Here is a 19,047-nt window from a genome sequence, read left to right on the forward strand (position 1 = left end):
CAAACTTCTTTAATAAAAGCAAAGGAAATTTGGAAATGAAATACTAGATTCACACTGGATTTAGGCACTACATTGTCATGTGATACTCTAATGCTCCATAAATCAATTGTTAGAATACTCAGCAAAGCTGTAGGAGACCTTGGTTCAAATCCCTTCCCCACCTTTGTTGGAGTAGAGACTTGAATTCTGCTGAAGAGTGCCCCAGTTATTGGGCTACGGAAGTGACAATCTCTCTTGTTGAAGCTGGTCCACATTGTATAAGTAATTTATAATTGTTCACTGAGCCAGAAAGAATGAAAATGACTCAACAGCCTGAGGCTGCAGGTATGTACATCACAGGGTTCCAGACCTTATTTCAAGGAAGATCACCATGTTTCTCCCTTCTGTGATCCAGGCCTATTTGTGAGCCAGGCTCAAAAAACCCCCCCAAAAATCAAAACATTTTATTTCACAAATGCCTAAATGAACTGTTACAAGTGTTTCAATGTTTTATTTTTATGTTAGGTTTTGGCCTAAACTATTTGCCCATTTAAATTGGAGGAACAGTTTAAGCTGCCCCTAAACTGATTTTTTTGGCAAATAAATTCATCACAGTTTCCATTATCACTGCACACTGAGATGCATGGAGTGGATGATACCACGTGTTCATGTAAGAGAGGGCACATATATACAAGCAGATTGTTGAAGAAGAGATCAGATTCTGCAAACTGTTAGCATTCATAACCGCAGATGGTCAAGGGGAACCAGTAAAAGCTGAGGGACATGTGGCTCTTCCACCATTTTTAAAAAGAGAAGCTTCAAGCAAAATGACTAATGCAGCTGGCAGCTCCACATAGGGTCAGTATCCTAAAGGCCAATATTTCAACCTCATATGGGATGAATACTGCCATTCCACATCAGGTCTCCATGCTGTTGGGAGCCATTCTAGGAGGGTTAACAGAATGGGATGCTGGTGAGAAGATAACTCCATGTGCCAGAGAAAGCATGTGCTGGCAAAACATAATACAAAATATTTCTGTCCAAGAGGAGTATGAGATGCATGCTTTATATTTGAAGATGGAAAAGCCGGGGATTCTGAAGAGTATTTAGGGAACAGAGGGGACAAGAAACTCAGCATTAATTCCCAGTGTTAGTGGAGTTAGTATGTAGGAGTCTGGAGATGATTTCACTTCTGAGTAAAGAGGTAGGTATATTTTACCTACAGCATTGGTGACACCAATACTGGAATGTGGCGCACAGTTTGGATGCCCATATGGGGAGGGCACTGAGAAGAACCACAAAAATAATTCAAAAAGTGGGAAAAATATCTTTCTGTGCTAGACTCAAAGGGCTCTATCAGTTTAAATTCTTAGAATAGAATAGAAAAGAAAAGTTTATGACGTGAATTATAGTATATAAAATACCCTGATGGAGAAAAATACTGGCTCCATCTACACAAGACACTTACTATGCAGTAGATCATTACTACTGTGCAGTAGCATTTCTGGGCACTAACCATGACACCATGCTACTGCACAGTATTATAGAGGCAACCTTGCCAGGACGCTACTGAGCAGTAACTCCTGTTACTGCACAGTCATTTAATACTTGGTTATGCAAGTACTAAATGACTGTGCAATAACAACTGTGCAGCCAGAATCTCACGTAGATGCAGCCACTGGGTACTAAGGGGGGATCAGTCCAACAGAAAAAGACCATAGCAAGAATATGCAGTGGGTACATAGTAAAGCTAGACAAATTTCAATTAGAAATAAGGCACACATATTTAGCACTGAAGGTGATATTAAATTGTAATAATCCAATCAGGGAAGTGGGTCTTTCTGTAAGGTAAGCTTTAATCAAACACAAATTATTGGACTTAATGCAGGGCTAGCTAAGTGAGAGTCTATGGCTAGTGTTATGCTCTAAATTAACTTCCTTTTTCTCTTTTCCTTTGCTTATAATCTACCATTTATTAGAACAGAATAGAACAGCTCAGTAGGTTATATAGTTTATTAAATTTTTTTTTTTTTTTATTCTAGAGCTTGAGGAAAAATCACAGTTAGGTCCCTGCAGGTTCACTTGGAAAAGCTTGCTGTTTGCTAATTAGTAGTGGCACAAAAATAAGATTCAACAGCTGTCAGGATTTATAGAGTGAAATTTAGAATCTTGATTATTTTTGTCTGAAAATGAGATGAGTCGAGAACTTTGAGTAATACATAGCCAATTTATTGATTAACTTATTTCTATGATAATTCTAATTTTTTGTTAAGTCTTTGCTGGATTTGAATAGCAAGAGAGTGAGTATATTTTGCCATCTGGTTTTATTTTTCAAAAAAAGAGTATGGCTCAGTTTCAAACCATTTATGAAAGAAAGTTGGAGAGAAAGTAATGTTAAATTTTATCCGTAATAGCAATTCCAAGTCATAGGTATAATCTGATTTAAATTACATATAGTATAAACACATTTGATTTAATATGATGAATTTGCCAGGGTCCCAGGTCACAGAAGGCATTGTATGGGCACTAGCTTTATACTTTACTTTAAAGTATATTAAAAACTCCCTGTGCACCAGCAAATGTGCACCAACTATGAAAGAACCTACACAAGGTTTTTAATAAGTCAGTACCCAGATCAATGTGGTCAAATGAAATCATTGGGCTTCTTAGCTTTGCACCAGCCCAGAGCCAATTTAATGTGAGCGGAATCAGGATGTATACCTGCTTATGGTGTACAGCAGGCAATCTATCTATACTTTTGAATTGCTGCTCTCATGAAAAAAATGTGCTGACTGTAGCGTGCCTAATAAAGGACTCAGACCTGCAAGGTGCAAAGCATCCTCAGCTCCCCTTCCTCAATTCTCAGTGCTACCATCACATTGAACCCAATGGCTAGGAACAGAAATCACACACAAACCAGTATATGTGATGGGAAACCAGTTCAAATCTGTAACACAACAGAAATTCAGTGCACATAAACCACTTTCAAAATGGCTGAAACAGGTTTAAGATAAACCGTGATGGATGTAGTATCAGACTTAACTGATTTAGGTTAAATCAGTTTATTGAACTTCTGTCCTGGATCCCCGCCAGATTCAAGCTAACTCACATTCCCTTCAGCTTCCCAGGATGCTTTGCAGCTCCCCTGCAAATCTCCCCCTTGCAGGGTGGGTGGGTAGACTTGGTCCAAGCTGTCTGCTCCAGCCAAGGAGGGAGGAGTTTTCTAGTTTATGGCTTCTGGCCTGAGCCACTGCAGGCATGTAGCTGCATTTCCGGAATCAAAAGTGAATGTCTGTTCATGTGCTTATCTGTTTAATCTGTGAAGCTTGGAATAACCTGTGAAGATTGAATTGATTCAGGCTCAGGCTTTCTGACTGTCTGTACTTAGCCAATGGAACCTGAGGTACATTGGACCTTGCAAAAATGGAAGCCATCATAAACAAAGTAACACTAATTGACTTATAATTAAAAATATGCAGAGTGGGGAGAAACCTGATTCTGAACAATTTTTATTTCCCCTCTGAGCAGAATACACCATCTGAGAACTTATTTCCAAAACAGTGTGCTTCCTTTTCGGCAAAGGCGCTGACTCACTCTAAGGAATGTATTCCATTACAGCTCTGCTGGCTTGTATTACAACTTTATGTAGAACCAGTTAGTTACCATGGTAACTGTGACTAACAAACAAACAAACAAAAATCATGAACTCCTTCAGGACTGGTCAGAGCGCTTTTAACGACAACATACAGGTAAAAGCTATATGAGATTTCTTGTTTCTAAGGGAAGGATCAACGCTTTCAGTAAACATATAATAAAGTCCTGAGGCCATCCACATGTGCCTCTGAGAAATCTAGTCTTTCAGTATTTTATATATTTTAATATTTCTTGGAAGCAGAAAGAAATGCAAGCTAAAATAGTTATTCCAAACTAGCTTGAAGTAACTGTAAATGAATAGCAAAATGGGCTAAGTGCAACCCTGCTGTAACTCTATTGTCTTTACTGTAGTTACATCAAGACCAAATCTAGGTTAGCATATTTGAGTTAGTCTTCATTTGGCATAGGAGTTGGTGGGATGCCTGTATAGCCCTGTGGCTAAACGCGGTGCTCCAGATGAGGGAACAGGGAAGCAAGGCTATCATATAATGTTCTTAAGAGATGCATTATTTAGTAGGAAGAGCACACATGCAGACACGCCTCTTAAAAACTCACAAAAGGCAAATGCCAGGTTATCTTCTCCCATAACTCTCTTTGCCTCTTGAATGCTTGCATCATTTTTGGGGGCACTACAGGCTACACGAGATGCTGACTGTGCAGTTGCCCGTGACCACTGTGTAGTAGTGATGAGGTGCTACTGTGACGTGATGCTACTGTGCAGTAGTCTTGGGCAACTACACAGTCAGTGTTATGAAAAAGCCATTCCACAGTGCTACTGTGCAGTAACTCCTGTTACTGTGCAGTCATTTAGTATTTGTTTATTCAAGTACTAAATGATTGTGCAGTCAGTGTCTTGTGTAGATGCAGCCACAGGGTAGGAAAGAGTCTATAAAAAGTCGGTAATTTTTCATGGCCTATAATGCAACTCACTTGCCATCTTCCCACATTATAGAGAGAGATATATACTTAAAATAATTGTGAAAAAATGTGTTTAGTACAGTACCTACACACTTCTATGAAAGTGCAAATTTTAGAAATTACTTCAGGAAAACGTGCATGGATTTTTAACTTGAACAATGTCGGTGTAAAATGGGAGTGTTGGAGTGATATTGCCGTGATGGTCCTGGAAATATGGCAGAGGCAAGAATTCTTGTAAGTAATGCATTTTATTGGACCAACTGCATGACTGGGACAGACTCAGACAAGCTGCTGGGTATCACAGTAACCCTTGGTCAGGTCTCTTTTAAATGTAAAATAGTACTATTTCACATAGCCAGTTTTGTGCAGCCAAGTCTGTTCCCTCATCCAAGTTTGGAGTTACGTATATAAACTGCAATTTCATATACAAATTACATAATTTCCTGTCTACCTAATTTACCTCTGCTAGTCAATTTTTCTAGGGCTGAGACTTGGTCATGAAAAACTACACATGTAAAAACTTAACTGGAAAAAAATTGTGATTAGTATTGCAGAAACTGATTTGCACAATTTGACCCATTAAGCTATAAATATGTGTTACATTGTGGTTATATCTAATGAATCAGGTATTTATCAGCATTACTTTTTTTCTACATTCCTTAATTAACTAAGGGCAATAGGCATCTTACCCTGAAGGCAGACAAAAGACATAAGTGCACTGCAGACACCCTTATTAAGAATTCCCTTGCTTTGTGAGGTTTCTATCACACCCTTACTTACTTAGCTTTTAATGTAATCTTATTATGGATTGAATGCAATAACTAGTATGTTGTGTAATGGAATTAATGTAAACATTTACGTGTATTTACACTAAGGATTGGCAAACTCTCCTTACCTAACATCAAAACCAGATTAATGTTATGAATTTAAAACTAAACAATAGACTCTAAGTGTTGAGTGTTCTCACTATCAATACAGTAAAATAAGCTTGGGTTGCTGCTGCTGAGAGACCTCAGGGTGGTGGAGAGGAAAGATCCCAGGAGCACCTTATCTTACTATGTGGGAAATGACAGGAAAAAAATTCTGGGCACTTCTGCCTACAGTATACAACCCAGGAATGGAGGAAAGATCCATAGACACATGGATTTGAAGGCCAGAAGGGACCACAATGCTAATCTAGTTTGACTCTCTGCATACTGAGACCAACAAACCTCCACAAGATTTTCTGCAATTATTGTAACACAGAAGAAACATTGGCCAGCTCTTATTTCTTCCCTCCCAGCCCTTTGCTTACACTGCTCTTTTCCTCAGACTGTACTAGTCACTTAAAATTTAGATGCCTTCTTCAGAGATGACCTCATGGGAACATTTATAAAAACCAAAGTGTTTCCTTGCAAATGAGCTTCCAAGGTTGTTGAAGCTATTGTTTGTAAAAGTGCTTTGAGATACTCATGAAAAAGGACTAATAAAAAAAAAGTAAAATATTCACCGTCACTGGCTTCCATTTTACTTTCCTGTCTTTAGAGATCACTGCCATAGTACATGGAAATACACTGACTTTGGAGGAATACAAGAGATTTCAATTGGGTGCCAATGTTGGAATGAGAGAGAAAGGACAACAAGAAGAGAAAAATAGAGTAAAGCTAGGTACAGAGGTTCAAAAAGCCCGAGGAAGATTTGCACTAACTGTCATGGCTTTTTCTAAGCCTCCCAGACTAGTTTGGGAGTGTACAGAACTCACATTTGCCCTTGGGGAGAGGGCATGGAGGAAGCCTGCACTGGCTGAGGCCAGCAGGCTGGCAGCCAGAGAATTTTAAGTCCAGCTGAACAGCCGAGCAGCTGGCCACCTCTGATTGCCCAGTGCAGGCCCAGCCCTGCTCCCCCACCAGCTTTCATCTGTCAGTGGTAATGGGAGGAGGAACAGAGCACCCTGAAGCATAGGTCCACCCAGCTATGTTGGCTTAGGTCTGGTAGGGCAAGGGTCAAGTGGCTGTTTGTTGCCACTTGGGGAACCAGAGACCCGGGAGGGGAGGAGTGGAGTAGGGACACGTGGACCCATTCAGCTTGCTGGTTTAGGGCCAGGGGTGCCTGGCTGGATCTACATGGTAGGGGCTCTGCTTCCCCGCTCCCCGATCCTAGATCCCAGTGCTGCATACTCTGTGTAGTTTGAGCCAAGTGTCGACGGCTGCAGCAAGAAGGTACCACACTGCATACTAATTAGCACTTGGTTGGCAGCAGGCACTTCGGGTGAACTGCACAGCACTGCTCTCATTGTGGGCAACAAATCTGTTCAGCAGTTCCAGCATGGGGCTGTACAAGTTCCCTGGGCTCCCATCACAGTGAGAGGCTCTGAGCTGTGGCTCCTGGCTGCAGTTGCCCACTGGGCAGGGAACTGTGGGTGGGAAAGGTGGGGGAACAGAGCCCCTTGTTGCATGAGCTCCCCGAGCTGTGCTGGCTTGGGGTTGGGCCAACAGGGGGTGGGGGTGGAGGGAGGCTCTTGTACCCCACCCCTTCCCCCTGCCTGACTCTCCTGACAGCTGTAGCTATCCATCCAGGTGTATTTTGGATCATTTTGAAACCCATCTATGTGGGCTGAACATCTGTTCTGATATAGGTTTAGGCCAGTTTCTGATCACTTATACTGGTTTAGGTGCAATGTCTGTACCTAGCCTAAAGGGGTGGAAGGGGAGAAGGAAAGTCTGGTTGGAATGAGGAGTGTAAGCAGACGTAAGGTGGAGAAATTGAGGAGTCAGGAAAATGGAGACATCAAAAGTTTCGGCTAAGTTTTGGATAGACATTGCAGGACTCATCCAAATGTAACTGGATTGAGTTTTTGAGATTTATGTGCTGCAACTAATTACTTTACTATTATTTTTAACCATTTTGGTGTAACCATTGATTTATAGAAATATATGTAACATGGAAGCACTGAAGAAAGAGCAAAGTTGTTTTGCTCCAGAAATTCACTTATTTCAACTCTGCCTTGTCCTTTGCGGCAAAGAGACATGGGTAGGCACAAAATAGAAAGAGCCTGAATGTAGATATATTAAGATTCTCATAGGAGAGCTGATTTTCTCTTTTATAATTGCTTGATACAGATGAAAAATAAAATGATCAATGTGTAAATAACAAAAAATGGAAGAAATAGTGAAGAGGAGGTAGAGAAAAACAGGCCTTGTTTACATGAACTATGCCATTACCAAGTATTTTAAATGGGTCCATCATGATAAGGATTAGATGACATATTCTAAATGAGGAGAGCCATTCACCATCATGGCTTTCTTGAACCTAGCAATAGTTTTCTCCAAAAGATAAAACAAGTGGTGGGACCTGGTTCTTAAATAGAATTCCCCCATCTGTCCTTTCCCTTACTTAGAAAGACAGTATGATTTTAGTTAATAGTGGTTTGGATGCTGCTTGAGAAGATGGATCATAGGACTTAACGATCTATTTTTTCTGAACTTGATCTCTCAGTCAGATGCTATGTAGCACTCTAAGTGAACCACAGAAAGCATGTCATCCAAGAAGAAGCCATTAACTGATTTGCAGATCTACTTAAATACAGTTTTATATGTAAAAATCCATGCATACCAGGGTAAGCTGGACCCAAACTCTTTGGCAATGTTCCTGGATTCTCCCATGTAATTTATAGCTGCTTTTTTAATGAATGACATATGGAAAAGAATGCTAGAGTAAATACAGTAGCCCTGGTGTTTTCATATCAAACTAGTTTAGTTTTAGCTAGTTCTCACATGTCCTGTTTTCCATGTGCTGCAGATTTTTGCACTGATATTACATAACAGTATAATGGATATTCTCAGAGACTATCAGCAGTTTGAGAGCAGCTGGTGCTCTGGTCCACAGCAAAGACGGTATGTAATTTTGGGATAAATATATATTGGCTGGAAGCTTCTGTTAACGTGACTGGCAGCAACATATTTAAGAATACAGTGCATACCTCCTGAAATAACGGTTTCAAACTGTATCCAGACTCAGGAAGGTAATGTTGTACCTGTTTATGCTCATTTTATAATTTAGAGATTATATTCGCAAAATATATTTTCGTATCTGTTTACTTTGGGGCTTGTCTGAATGCCTCCTACATAACGTCAATGGCAAGACTGAGGCCTCTAAGGTGACTAAAAAGGAGGGTTTCAGTTAATGAGAATAATTTCTGTATCAGGTAACGAGCAAGCCATTGCTTTCTTCAGGCAAAGACTCAGTAGATCTCTCACTGTAAGCATCCAAAGCAACAGCTTTTGCAATATAAGATATTGTTTTTTTGACCTCCAGTATAAAGCACTAAGTAGCATGGGATCCATTTAGTAAAGAGACTCATTATGTTTTCTGATGTGGTCCCATGACAGTGGAAATCAGCTGATATAACAGTTCCCTGGTTTGAAGGGGAGCAGGTTGATGTCAGGAAATTTCTAGTGGGTTTCTAGCTTAAAAACTCACTTTACCTTTTTGTTCAACTAGGCCAAAATGTTCTCAACTTCAGGAGAGGGCATGGCTTGAAATGGACCCATAAGCATACATGACAGTGGGGCGAATTTTCTCACGAGGAGGGGAAGGAGCTTATAACTGCTCTGGCAGAGAAGCCAGAAGAATTTATAATTTGCTATTGGTTCCTTTTGTAGATTTTTTTTCTATTAATTTTCTATTTTATTTAACACTACAGGTTCTCCTCGCTTTATCCTGTACATGCATTCTTGGAAAACGGGGCATAACTCAAATTCGCGTAAAGGGAACCCACTTTACAGTGTAACAAACAGGGATACGTTCCAAGACCTCGACTGTACTGACCCCCAGACCCATTTCTACCACTTTTACAAGACAATTTTAGTACTCCCCAATAGGAGACAGTACACACAAGCACAGCACACAGTACAGGGTGGTGGTGAACGCTACTATAATGGGGATGGCAACTACAGAAACACATGTTGCAGACAACGAGCAAGGAGCACAGATCCACACACTATATTTTGGTGCACATCACTCCCACAATGCACCACACAAAGCATCTGACTGTGGGCTTCCACCACACAAATTGTATAAGAGTGAATTTACCTTGCATATAATGAATTTTTGGTCTAAAAAGGGTCATTGCATAAGAGCAAATTTGCACATACAGAACCCACATAAAGCAAGGAAAACTTGTATATTAATCTATTAAAATAAATGGTTCATCCAAAAATATAAAACACAACTACTGTATTATCTGAATAAAGTATAAGAGTAGCTTTCTCAATAACAATGAAGTATAAACTTTTATAACTCATCAAATACATCCGTATTCATTCAGGCCCTTCTGTTTTCTGCAAATGTTTATGGAAAAAATGGCATTTGGGGGCTCACATGAAAGGTTAGGCCAGTTTTTAAAGATTGAAAATAAACAAGATAATCTCCAGCTAATTTTGCCCATCAGCATTGAGCTGCTTCTCCCCTTAATACCTACTCCCTAGGAAATGAAACCCAAGCTTGCCTTGAATCTGACTGCTTTGGGTTTTGCCTACTAACATAGTTCTGTTTTATAGATTATTCATTTTTGTTCTTGGCTTTATTTTCCAAATGAAGTCTGGAATTTTCCTGGACTGCTACAATCTTGAAATAGCTCTTTGAAAGGATTTAGTGCAGTTCAGGGACAAATACGTTTGTATTAAATATGTAATGGAGTCAGCTAAAATTGTGTTAACATTTCCTACAGGTCGTAGGCAATGTTCTTAAATAACTTCTCTGTACTTTTGACTAAGTTCTCATGACAGATCCCATCTGTACTCTTGGGAAGAATCACGGGCAGATTCTCTGGATACCTAAGGGTGTTCTGCTGTATCTCAAGAAAGGCTTTCCCTTCATTTAAAAAGTGAATTCTAGGAAATATTTTAGTGTGCTCAAATCTGAATAAAATCATCCTGCTGTGATAGAGAAGAGCAATAGAAAAGCGCTTATAAACGTGAAACAGATTATTCAAAATGGTGAAGATTTTTTATTGATTGCTTCAGTTTCCTAGTACGTAATAGCTTGGGTAGCTTCCTGCTTTTGCATGCACAGGGGAAACGGAATTCAAGGACTCTTCTTCCTGCCTCAGTGTCAAAGAGCATGACACTTACTCTCTTAGGGTGTTTTCACACATTTTCTGGGATTGGGGGGTGCTTTAATTAAATTTAATTAAAATGTCTGGAGTGTCTCATGTATCAACTTTCCTGTGCTGCGAAATGGTGGTGGAGACGTTTTATCTAAAGCTCAGGGCCAGTTTGAAGCACAGGGACTCTGATACATGAGATGTGGAGGCTGGCTGGAGTACAGTTATACAGCATGTCAGAGCAGCTTCCTGACTTGTGTATAGGCACCCTTAAATTCTAGTTGATCATTATTGTGTATAAGGCACAACAAACATGATGGGATGTTTGGACTGTTTTAGTTCTATGATAGGCATTTTAGTGGGGTTAGGGTAGCTCTCAGAAGACTTTTTCCATTATTTTAGTACCCTATCTATGCAACCATTGAATTGCTTTGATGAGACAAAGGGCTAACGGTTTCTAAGCCGATATTGCGTACTTTTTGCATACTTCGTAAATTATGTTTGCCAGTTGTTATATATTCATGGATTTTGTTCATATATATTTCTATTAAGGCCTGAATGTCAACATTTACTTTCCATTGCTTGTGGCTTTTCTTTCAGGGCAAATATCCTGATTTCTGGCACCACACTGGCTTGTGTACCGGTGTCTAACTTAAAATTGGTAAGTATTCTATTTCTAGCTGGTGGTCCATTCTGTGAATTCCTTTGCTCCTATGAGGAATTCCTCATAGCTAATGACACTGGGTGCATCTACATGTGAACTTAATGTGACACAATAAACTTTGGAGCAGTTTGTTCTGGAGTTAATTGCTCCTGGGTGCAGTGTCTACACGTGCACCTGGGACAGCAGCACTTTGAGCTGGGTTGGAGCAGGCCAGGGCTGGCAGCAGGCTCAGGTGGTCATCCCCAGGCTGTAGGTGGTGGCAACAGGCAACAGAGGGGCTAGCTAGGGCAAAAGAGTGCCCAAAGCATGGAGCCATGTGGCTAGGCACCAAGCAGGGATCTGGCCCCCTGCTGACTGGGCACAATTTACACCCAGCTGTCAGTGTCTTCATGTGAGTTTCAATGCAGTAAATGACTCTACCGTAAGATAGTACTGTCCACAATGCGGGGACAGTACTATCTTACAGGAGAGTTAATTTACTGCACCATAATACTAGTGCACATGTAGACGGTGATGCTTTACTGTGCTGCTAATTAATATACTCTACAGCAAAGTGCACATGTAGGTGCACCCACTGTTTTCATCCTCTTTCTCTAGGGTTTGTTCACTTTATTTCTGCTTGAAAACTCTTACAAAGTGATGTAATCCACAAAAATTTTGCAATTTTTTCCAATGGCAATAATGTCTTGGATTGGATTTGCTATAGTGTATGTAGTCTCATGTACCTTTTCTGTGAAATCTGGCTTTCAGCTCTATGTGACTTTCTGATTTCCGTCTGTTTCAGGTGTAGTATTCTAGATTCCCTAGTGTCTACTGTGTCAGAGCACTGTTCATCCTTTACGTGCTTCATTTTGGAATGGATGATTTCCTTTGGTTGGTTAAATCTAAATGAATTGTTAAGGGATATTCTGGGTCTCCAGTAATCTGAATGTTTTGTTCCAAATCATGATCAGAACCTGGACTCTTATTAAGGTCTCAGTTACCCTAACAAAATCTTAGGATTTACTTAAATCAGGCTTCTGCTTATCAAGTTTTCACCTTCTTTTGCCACTGTTTAACAACTACATTGTTCATAGGTTTCAATTTTACATGAAGTACTTGAACTAAATTGTTGCAGTTAGACTGTTCTCAATGGTGGCAGATGACAGTGACAAGGAACAACAGTCTCAAGTTGCAGCAAGGGAAGTTTAGGTTAGCTGTTAGGACGAATTTTATCACCAGGAGGGTAGTATAACACTGGAACAGGTTACCCAGAGAGGTGGTGGAATCTCCATCCTTGGAGGTTTTTAAGACCTGGCTAGACAAAGCCTTGGCTGGGATGTTCTAGTTGGGGATGATCCTGCTTTGAGCAAGGTATTGGACTAGATGACCTCCTGAGGTCCCTTTTAACCCTAATTTTCTATAATTCTATGATTCACATTTCTTCAGTAGTTTCATGCTTGGCCTGTTCAGACTAAGTTAACTGAAAACTATCAAAAAATCAAGGGCTTCAGAATGAACTATTGATAGAAATAGCTACTTTTTGTTTTCTTTTTGCCTATACTTATTATTTCTTGCAGATACAAGGTGAAGTATCATTTAAACTCTCTTTAATTCTCCTGCACATTTCCAAGAGTTTTACCTCTGCCTGGGCTTATAACTACTGAAGTCTTCTGTTTGCGATATTTTTTTAGATAATTTTTTTCCTAGTACCTGTTTTGTTCAGCCAATGATTTTGGTAAAAGTCCAATTCAATCAGTGTCTGAGTTCTAATGAAACAGCACTGTCTAACATAAGTCTCTGAACAAAAGAACTGGTTCTGGATGGCTCTTGCAAGGTGAAAATAAAGAGCAAAATTCTACAACTCTCCTTTACCCCATCCCTCCACTCTGGCAATTTATAAAGACCACCATGGAAGCATTGATTATTCAACATCAGCTACGGTGGACAGGACATTGCATGCACATGCCTGATGTACATTTACCAAAACACCTGCTATAACCCCAACTCAGCCAAGGACAAAGGACACATGGGGGCCAGAGGAAATGCTTCAAGGTCACTGTCAAGGCAAACATTAAGTGTGGCATTGTCACCACTAATTGGGAAAAACCAGCCCAAGACAGGGCTACATGGTGACACCTTGTGAGAGAAGGGACACTTTACTTTGAGGAAACCCATCTCTCCCTGGAGGCAGATAAACAACAGAAATGGAAGGAAAAGAAACAAGACTGCGAAATCTGCGGTTCAATCCTCCTTTTAAACAACACCTGTAGTGTCTGCCACAGAGTCTGTGGCTCTAGGATCGGCCTTGTTAGCCATCAATGAACTCATCTACAACCCTTTACTTGACCTATAGGAGTGATCATCCTGTACTGTGAGGGACTCCCGGCAATGATGAAAAACAATTACAGCCCTTATGTTCCATCAAGTACAAAGGCTATGTGAAACTATGGATACCAGCTATGCCGAGTATGGCAGTATGGAGGGTACGGCAGAGGCAGGAACCCCCTTTGCAATAATTTGTAGAGATGCTTGCCACTAAGGGGAACACTTTTCCAAAGTGTGGCATAAAAGCTACTCCCATTTCAAGCCTGGAAGCTTTAAGCAGTTCTGAGCCCCTGAGGTGTAATTCCTCTTGATGGGTAGTGACTTAGGCTAGGAACAGACGTTGCATTTGTTCCTGGATAGCTTGTGCCCTTGTTTGTCCCAGAACAGAAATGTGCCAGGAAGGTGTGTACACACATCACCCTTCTAACCAGGGTTTGGTGAGTAGCTGAAAGCATGGCCATTTTTCTTCAATGATGCAATCCTGAGATAACCCTTCAGATGCATTTTGTGATCTCCTGGGATAAACTGTTAGTACTTCTTGTCCTGTGAACCTTTTAAGGATTTATCACGGGACAGGCAAAATGGACAGATGAATTTATACTTTGTACTTTGTACTGGGATAAAATGCCTTAAACAAATGGTATGTCTGTTTGTAGCCTAAGTATCCAGTCCAAAACTCTGTACATACGCAATCTTAAATCAATTATGGTGTCCAGAAATGTTCAGTCCTTTTGCCAAGTGTCTATAGAACCAGCATTTACACCTGACAATGACATTTGTGATTCTTGCTGCCAGAGGTCAAAAAACAAAGCGGTCCCAAGCTGTAGAGATTAACACTAACTACTTCCTTAAAGCATACCTGAGTTAATCCACCTGAGCAGTGCTTTCACAACCCTTTTAAAAGCATCTTGTACTGTTCCAACATAGAACCAGCCTCTATTTATCTACTGCTTGGGGTATCCAAGTTGTTTTGTTGATTCAGAGTGTGGACACACTAATGCTTGGAATCATTTCAAAAGGGGAATGTTTCAAGGGGACAGAATTTGGTATGTTCTAATTGTTATGTATGAATGAGCTGAGAACAATTCAAATGTAACAAAACTGGCTCCAGCTTTAAACCTGGATGAAGGAGTGTTAAACTTGGAGTCATTTTGCGACATTTGATTCATTCTCAACATCTTCACACATAACAATTAGAATATACCAGCAGTAGCCTCTTGAAAAGTTCCCCTTTTGAAAAGGCTCCAAGTGGTCATGTGATTTTCATGGAAAGGGGTCTGTACGTTCCTTTTAGCTTTGTACAGTATATTCTTTGCAGTTTAATTATAGATTGGACAGGCAAAGTGATTGATCTATGAAGTGCTCTTTATAGAAAATCGCTATTTGGTCATGCTACGAATGGATGTTTAATTTCGAGTACCTCAGTTTCAATCTCTATCTCTGACCTTCTCAGCTGTCTAAAATCCTGATCCCTGAAATATCAATTGTCATATGATATAGGAATATGTCTACACCACATCACAATCAGAGCAATAGCTGTGTGTGTCTGAGCTAGCATTAAATAAGTTGGCTAAAGTACTGGGAACAAGCTAGCCCTGGCAACATGGAACTAAATGTAGGCTTCAAAAATTGGCCAAAAAGCTGTCTTAAATGAGCCTGCATTCAGCTGCAAACTACTGTAGTTAAACTGGTAAGAGTATTCATGCTGGTGACATTTTTTTAGTGCTAGCTTCTGAACTGTAGCACAACCATGCCCTAAATCACTCAAACTGTTCTCCAATTTTCCCTCCTCTCTTCTCTCCTCATCCCACTCCCTTCAGTGTCCTTTTCCCATTGGCTATGTCTCCCCCTTTAGCTAAGCTTCCTTTACAGAACCCCACCCTATTCACAAAATGCATGGACTCCTTTACACATGTGAGGAGCCTGCTCTGATGCTCTATAATTCCAGAGTGTCGGAGCAGACTCGATTAATCGAGTCTTTTGGAGCATGGAAATTAACGCGCTCCAGCAGCCTCCAGTGTCACATGTATCAGCATCCCTGTACTGAAAAATGGTGGTGGAGTGCTTTAAACTAAAGCTCGTTCAATAAGCTTTAGTTCAAAGTGCCCTGCTGCCATTTTTCAGCACGGGGACACTGATACCTATAACACTCTGGGCAGTTCTAATTAGTGTGGCTCTCAGAGCTGCGCTAATTAAAGCACCCGCCCATGCCTCCCAGAACACATGTACAACCCCCCTATGGTGCTAACAGGATGTTTGGAACCATCATATGGCTTATTCTATATTTTCTATCCCTTTTCCTGGTTGTTGGATTATACTGCAAGCTCACTGCGGCAAAGACTATCTGTATGGTGTTTAGCACGCTGGCATTTATTCTTGCTTAAGCCTATGCCTTACACACTATTCCTGGATTCATAGTTACTATACTTTCTCGAATAACCACGTGGCCCATATATGTCTCCACACACCTTGTTTTGGGGAAGGCAGAATAGTGGGGAAAAAAAGATTTTGAGAGTTATGGATGGAGCAGGCATAGCATCTAATCTTTGTATTGCTCACCTTCCCTTTCCTGCTCAGGCAAAAGCAAAAGTTTTAGTCCTTTCACAGCTGAATTGGTTGCTTTTGTCTGAGCAGGAAAAGGAAGGTGAGCAAACTAAAGATTAGACTCTGTCCCTGCTGTAGCTGCTGCTGCATACTGGACTCTGCCCCACCCTTCATGTGGTTACTGGGAGCAGTTATCTCATAGCCTCTTTGTGCTTCCACTTTCGGCAGAAAAATTAGTTTCCTTGCCTAAGACATATGCCCCAGTTTTGGAGGCCTAATTTTTGGGAAAGGCATGTGTGGTTTCTGAGTAAATACAGTAGCTTTAACCTACATAGTTGTTTAGACAGTGATTTAATTTTGTTCTTAAACTGGTCCAGATGTGATTATACACATCCAAGCAAATTATCTTGTATGCTTAGTTGGACAGTGATTCTGTACATGAAAAATTAGAATTGTAACATGTTAAATATGCTATGAAATATGAAGCAGTTTTCCCAGGGTAGTTACAAACTTTGTAGTTATCTTGTCATGTGCAGGTGCTGAATAAGATATCTTCCATCTGTGGCCAGTAATGAACTAGAAGAGCCTCAGTTCACTGAAGTCAGCCTGAGAATATCAGGAAAGATGGAACTAAATTTCAGTTATGCATTCCCTGCCTCTCTCAGGCATTTACCTTATTCACTTAAACTAAGATGACAGAAACATCTGGATGCTATGAACCACATCTGATGTTTATGCAGCTTGACTTCTCTACTATTTTTCTCACTCCAACTAGAACTATTTATACCAAACCACAATCAGATGCTATCCATTGCCAGAACAATAGGTACCTCAGAAAGCTGTATCTGGATGGTTAGAATTTAATTCTAAATTATTCTCTATTAATATCTGAAAAATGGCACTTCTGAACCAGCACAGTTAAAGTATTTTTGTGAGTCAAACATTTTCTATGTTATGGGCAAAAAAATGTTATAGGATTATAGAATCATCACCTTGTGAGGTCCCTTCCAGACCTACTTTCCCATCTTATCCAGCCCCCTGCTCAAGGCAGGATCACCCCTAACTAAACCATCCCAGCCAAGAATCTGTTTAACCTGCTCTTGAAAATTTCCAGGATGGATATTCTACAACTTCTTTACGTAGCCTGTTTCAATCCTTGATCACACTCGTAGTCAGAGTAATGTCCAGATGTCCAGAGTCCCAATGTCCAGACTATTTTCTCTGTTGCATCTTGAGTCCATTGCTTCTAGGCTTTGTAGTGATAACAGTTATAAATTTGGAGACACTCCCTATTTTAGAAGAGCTGAAAATTGGGAGATGGTCCCTCAGTCAGGTGGTAGCTATTGGTTAGTTAGAGACAGAGGGTATTCAAAGGTTGCCTACTGTTCTACAATAAAGCTTATTGTTTAGTTTTCCTCATTCACATATGCTTATGTTACTTTAACCCAGTGATCACTACATGGTGTCAGTAAACTTGAAAGAATTTGAGGACCAAAGTGGAAAAGAAATTGGAAACTGAGAGCACGTGGAACAATACAGCCGTGTAGAAGGACAAAGGCAACTCTAAGTGATCTGCCTGCACAGTTATAGTCGAAGTAAACAGAAGCTTTGTAACCTCTACTTGCCCTTCTACTATCAGGTAATACAGCAGAAAACTGGAAGGTATTCAGACAATGGTTTGAGTGCTACTTAGCAGCCCCAGAAGCAGAAGAGAAAAATGACAAATCCTCAGTCTTCTTGCATATTGTGGGGGGGAGGCTCTTGCTGTTTATAACACCATTCCCTTTGAAAAAGGTCAAAATATGAAATTAAAATGCTGTCCAAATTTATGGAATACTGCATACCAAAAAAGAATGAGACTCTTGAAAGATACAGATTTTTTATGTACAACAAATAACAGAAGAAAATATAGATTAGTATGTTATTGAACTGAAGAGAATAAGGAAAAAATAGTACCTTTGGGAACTTGACAGAATCCCTAATTAGAGATAGGACTATTTGTGACATTGCAGACACTGCATTAGAAGAAGAAGAAAGGGCATTGTGTAAGGGAGACTTTTCCCTAGAAAAGGGCACTCAAATGTGCAGGGCACCAAAAATTGTGAAGGTCCAGGCTGCAAAGCTGAATGCAACAAAAGGTATCATCCATGCAATTGGTATGAAAGAACAAGGCCAAAAATAGGCACTTCACAGGGTAGTTTTTTCACTGGTAAGAAGCCACCTTATACAGTGGAATTTTCTATTGGCAAAGAGACTGAAAAGGAGGAGATAATAAAGAGGCTGGCATGCAATACGTGTAGAAGGCAACATGGCTCCAAATTTGGTGCTATACTTGGAAAGCACTGTTTTAACTGTAACAAGAGGAACCATTTGCCAGGTGCAGCAGATTTCAACTACAGAAAACTTAAGTGCATTCAGTTGAGAGTATACCCAAAGCATTTTACAGACATATGGTAGAATCAAGCAAAATCCATGAGAGAAGGACTGGATTTTGCCAGTGGAAGTGCAAGAAACAAAGGATGGCCATCATGGCTCAATCAAAAACAGTTATACCTCCCCAATACACTGCATCCACCCACACCACCCACAAACCCTACACCTCTCCCCACATGCAACCCCCCCACCTGTGCAACTCTGGGGGAGCCCTGCTCACTGCTATATGCACATACCACACCACAAACATGCACCCATACCCCCCATGCACACCTAACACCCATCCTCCCCCTTTACCCACCCCACAAACCTCATATCCACCCACACACATCCCCACAAACCTCTCATATTCACCCACATCCACACACACACACACACACACACACACACACAGAGCCCCCCCACAAATTCCATATCCACCCACTCATAGCCCCTGCTTTAATGTATGGGTATGCTTTGATCACAA

The 19,047-nt window shown here is 40.5% G+C and overlaps 1 long non-coding RNA gene across 1 annotated transcript in view; it reads left to right on the forward strand.

The window, feature by feature from the left end:
• Positions 1 to 3,672: 3,672 nt before the first annotated feature.
• The window catches only part of LOC109284992 (uncharacterized), a 60,487-nt gene continuing 45,112 nt past the window's right edge, over positions 3,673 to 19,047 (forward strand). The window contains exons 1-3 of the long non-coding RNA XR_002092654.2: positions 3,673 to 3,728; positions 11,234 to 11,294; positions 17,598 to 17,787. This is a non-coding gene — a long non-coding RNA (uncharacterized LOC109284992). The remainder of the gene's footprint in view (positions 3,729 to 11,233; positions 11,295 to 17,597; positions 17,788 to 19,047) is intronic.

The sequence above is a fragment of the Alligator mississippiensis genome, chromosome 1 (genome assembly GCF_030867095.1).
Source record: "Alligator mississippiensis isolate rAllMis1 chromosome 1, rAllMis1, whole genome shotgun sequence".
Taxonomy (NCBI): domain Eukaryota; kingdom Metazoa; phylum Chordata; order Crocodylia; family Alligatoridae; genus Alligator; species Alligator mississippiensis.